The sequence below is a fragment of the Octopus sinensis genome, linkage group LG24 (genome assembly GCF_006345805.1).
Source record: "Octopus sinensis linkage group LG24, ASM634580v1, whole genome shotgun sequence".
NCBI lineage: Eukaryota > Metazoa > Mollusca > Cephalopoda > Octopoda > Octopodidae > Octopus > Octopus sinensis.
Window position 1 is genome coordinate 18,851,532 of NC_043020.1, and position 5,000 is coordinate 18,856,531.

Consider the following 5,000-nt stretch of genomic DNA (forward strand, 5'->3'; position numbering starts at 1 on the left):
ATTCGAGCCTACTCTAAGCTACTAAGAATGCATGCGGCAACTTGAAGATCCACCCACCACATTCGATAGACTGGCGGTTAACGGTGGCTGTTAACGGGTGGAGAGCTGAACCATCATGGAGTACAGAGGATTCGCAATCTAGACTAGGGTCTGAAAGCTTACCACACCATGTTTCCTCTGCTTTTTGGCAGAAGTAGGAATAAAGAGTGAGAGAAAGTTGTGGTGGAAGAGTACAGCAGGGTTCACCCCATCCCACCCCACGGGATCATCGTGGAGCTTAGGTGCTTTTGCTCAATAATCATTCACAATGCCCGATCTGGAAATCGAAACCGCGTTCTTACGACCGCGAATCCGCTGCCCTAACCACTGGACCATTGCGCCTCCACCTTTAACGCCGCACACTGCGCTTGCCACTTTCAGCTGTACATCTAGTCCTGCATTTAGTATGGTTTGTTTTAAGTGCCTGTTCCGGCACAGAATCTTGCTTCTCTCTCTGACCTCAGGTCACGCTTTTCCTAGCCAGTGCCAACTTCCATTGGCATATGCATTCCTGCTCTCCTCTCTCGCAAATTACTCGTATATATATAAATACTTTTTTGCGTTCCATTTTCTTTCGTCTTTCTTATACATTTTACCTTCGTATTGCTCTTTTTCCATTCAAATATCTGTCCTCACAATGCCAGATATTATCTTCTGAACGAGCTCTATGGCATTCTTGATATACCATTCCAAACTATTTTGTTCTGAAAGTTGAATAACACCTTTGTGCCTGGTTTGGCACAACCTATCAATATTGCTCTTTAGATGGAATGTTCCGTGTGTTTTGAGTAGTTATCTCGATGTTCGGTCTAGCTCCGGTAACTCCTCTTCCCTCTAATAATACTCCCACTATACCTCAACAATGCCCATGTATTGATTGCTTGACCACAACAATTGCATAAAGCTTTCCTTTATTTCTTCTTCCATCACTTCCTTCATCTCCTGTATATCCAAGTATATATACTCAGCATCATCAGTATTTTCATTATTTCCTCTGATCGTAATTCTATATCGTCTATTGACTTTCCTTCATGTCAGGAATATTACTCCACATTTTTAGGCTAAGTTCAATTTTGATATCCATCATGAAGTACTGTGTTCACTAAAGAATTGGCTGAAGCTAACCATACAGATTGAGATCATCCATAAAGAATAGACGGTTGATCTTTTGCTATTTTCCTTTAAACTTATATCCAGATGTTACTTTACTCGTTCCCAGATGTTAAAGGAATCATGCATAAAACAAGACACGCTGTCTTTAAAAAAAATCCTTTTGTTTTTTAATTTTCCCAGGTTCTATCCATATGTGAGGTCAATCTTTGAACTTTCTTTGTCTTTTCTCAAAAAACTTTTGACATTCTTTGCAATTCCAAACATTTTCAAACATTCAATGCTTCACGGGTGTGGTATCATGTCATAGGACTTGCGCTAAACTACCCGGACCATTGCTAAATTTGTCTTTCTTCACTTACAATCTTTCATCACCATTTTATTTATGAGTAGCTTGCTTTTTAGTTACCTTACAATTCTGTTTATAGCCCTTCTGCTCAACAAGTAAGAATTAGCTATCATCAAGAAATGTGTACGTTTCACGAGGGATTATTCCAGCGAGCTGTGGAGGTGCAATAGTGGTTAGGGCAGCGGACTCGCGGTCGTAGGATTGCGGTTTCGATACCAAGACCGGCCATTGTGAGTGTTTATTGAGCGAGAACACCTAAAGCTCCACGAGGCTCCGGCAGGAGGTTGCGGTGAACCCTGCAGTACTCTTTCACCACAACATTCTCTCACTCTTTCTTCCTGTTTCTGTTGTACCTGTATTTCAAAGGGCCAGCCTTGTCACACTCTGTGTCACACTGAATCTCCCAGAGAACTACGTTAAGGGTACACGTGGAGTGCTCAGCCACTTGCACGTTAATAAATTAGCTGCGACGTTACTGGTGCCAAGCTGTATCGGCCTTTGACTTTCCCTTGGATAACATCGGTGGCGTAGAGAGGAGTGGCTTGTATGCGTGGGTGACTGCTGATTTTCCATAAACAACCTTGCCCAGACTTGTGCCTCGAGGGGTAACTTTCTAGGTGCAATCCCATGGTCATTCATGACCGAAACGGGGTCACAAAAATTCCAGCGAGCAGCTTCCATATCAGTAGGAGGCACGATATGGGTCTGTTATTATCCACAGTATCGTTTTTCGAAGCATCCTTGAGACAGAGTACTGTTCGTCCGATAGCTAAATAGCTATTCGCTCTGGAAACTCTTCATTCCAATTGATCCGTGTGTTCAACTCTTGTGCTATTCACTTGTGGTATCCGGTCAGTTTCTTTATCCAATATGCTTGCTCCAGCTTCTTCTTAAGTATTCATCTTCCTACTTGTTGCACATTTTCTTTTTCAGTTTTGATTCCTTCCTGTTATTCTTTTACTTGTTTCAGTCATTTGACTGCGGCCATGCTGGAGTACCGCCTTAAAGGGTGCTAGTCGAAGAAATCGACCCCAGGACTTATTCTTTGTAAGTCTAGTATTTATTCTATCGGTTTTATTTTGGCGTAACATTAAGTTACGGAGACATAGACACACCAGCATTGGCTGTCAAGCGATAGCGGGGGGAACAAACACAAACACACGCACACACACACACACAACCCCCCACACACATATAAACGATGGGCTTCTTCCAGTTTCCGTCTATCAAATCCACTCACAAGGCTTTGGTCAACCCGAAGATATAGTAGAAGACACTTGCCTAAGTTTCCACGCAGCGGGACTGAAAACGAAACCATGTGATTGGGAGGCAAGCTTTTTACCACAAATTTTGTAGCCGATCAGCCTCTGCATTATGCTGCTTCTCTTTACTCCACACGACTTCCTTCTGCTTCTGGTATGTCTCTTTCGTGTGTGTTTTCCCCACTTATTTATTCTGATCAATTTGAATTAATCTGTTTTTCTTATACTACCAAAATGCACTGTTTTAGTTCTTCAGTTACATCATTCAGCCTATTGTGTGGTCTTATGTGAGATTAAAATCCAACCTCAAGCGGGCAGAGTTTGCCATAAGATAAACAAGGGAGATCCATTATAGGCCGGGTTTTTTTTTTGCTTTCTTATTTCCTCTTAACATTTACCTATATTAGCATATTTTGCTTGAAAGTTTCCACACCATCACATTTTTGAATGCCAAGTAGAGCGATCCGCTCCGAAACTTTACACACAATTGGGCACTTTCTACTGATTATCAGTTCGCCTTTATCAGTATGTTCCAGGATCTGCAAATCTCACGGAAGTATGAAGAAACAGTTCAATGTTCATCAAGGCTAAACCATGCGCAGTTCACGCTGCACCATAACTGCTATGCAATTTATGTGGTCGTCTTTTTTAAACAGTATGTCTGATCTAAAAAGCCACATAAAATCTCATACTGAACTGAGCATTGTATACATCACTGAGGTGGTCATGCTTTGTATATGTATTTATGTATATACACACGCATACAAAGCTTGATTCACAAAACTTAATTTATAAATAAATTATATCCATCAATGCGGTATTGAGCGCTCATTTTCATCGTTTGACAATTACGAATATGTATATGTATATGTATATGCATGTGTGTGTGTGTGTGTTGTGTGTGTGTGTGTGTGTGTGTGTGTGTGTGCGTGCGTGCGTGGGGGATAGATTTAGTGATCTTTTTTTGTCTCCTTTTCTGTGGAACACCTTGAAGTGCTGGTGAACAGCCAACAGCGTCGGAAGGCGTAAAGATTAAAGTTGGAGTTAGGAAAAAGCTAGCTGATATGGAAAACTAGAAGCCATCTGAATTTTGGATGTTATTTGCATCGAAATCATTCACGTCGGGTATCAAAAGGCCGACATCTTGTCTGTTGTTTGATGCTCTGTGAACAACGCAAAGGCTGGAAGACGTGGCATCGCTAGTAGCAACAGAGACTACGAAGCCGTGGCCAGCAGGCGTTTCTGAGTGCGTTCGCACACAGGAATTGATCCAGCAGCTAATGAAGAGAGACTTAGGCTCAATTCAGACAGCAACGTGAAGCTGCTGCAGACTGACCAAACCCTGGCTGGAGAGGGTTGCTGCTGGAAGGCCGTATGTGTGGCAGCATTATTCGATGCTTTGCTATACCTCTGAAAAGAATCAGAAGAGGTTGTCTGAGAATTTCTAAAACTTCACCAGCCCCAATTTCAGGACTCTTAATCCCCCAGTTGTAATCCGATGAAGTACTATGTGAGGGGGGGGGCGTTGAGAAAGACACCTCCCGCTCTGCGTGCAACACCAAGGCAAAGCAGGTGTCCAAGATGTAGAAGGCATTCCATTATTTTCTAAAGAACACGTTAAGGAGCGTATGGGACAGGTTCATCAGCCATTTTGAAACTGCGGATAGATAGATAGATGGATAGATGTTTCTTTATTAGCCACACAGGGCTGCACACAGATAGAACAAATTACAAGGTAGAGCTTTTCTTTTGAAGGTTTAAAAAAAAAAAAAAAAAAGGAAGGGGGAGTTTCGATCAAAAGGGATCGTAAAAGGAGAGAAAGAGGACAAAAAAAGGGGAGTTAAAAAAAAAGGGGGAGAGGAAAAAAAAAAAAATTTGATCAATAGGGATCGTTATCACAGAAATGTCAATATGAAGTGTAAAGGGGAGGACAGGTGAGGTTTACCCGTGGAAAGAAAAGCCTACGGAAAAGACCACGGTAACCTCGGTCAATGGAGTCACATGTTATATTTCTTTTTTTTTTTTTTTGCAAATAAGCAACTCTCTGTTTTCAATTTCTGGGTTCATAGGATCATGCTCAAGGTGGCTTCGTCATTCATATGTACCATTCTTGCTACATTCACCAGATAGATAGACAGACAGACAGACAGACAGACAGACAAGCAGACAGACAGACAGATAGATAGATAGATAGATAGATAGATAGATAGATAGATAGATAGATAGATAGATAGATAGAC

The 5,000-nt window shown here is 41.7% G+C and overlaps 1 long non-coding RNA gene across 1 annotated transcript in view; it reads left to right on the top strand.

Annotated features, from left to right (window-relative positions):
- The window catches only part of LOC118767733, a 17,598-nt gene that overhangs the window by 378 nt on the left and 12,220 nt on the right, over nt 1-5,000 (top strand). The gene's annotated exons all lie outside the window — the stretch shown is intronic.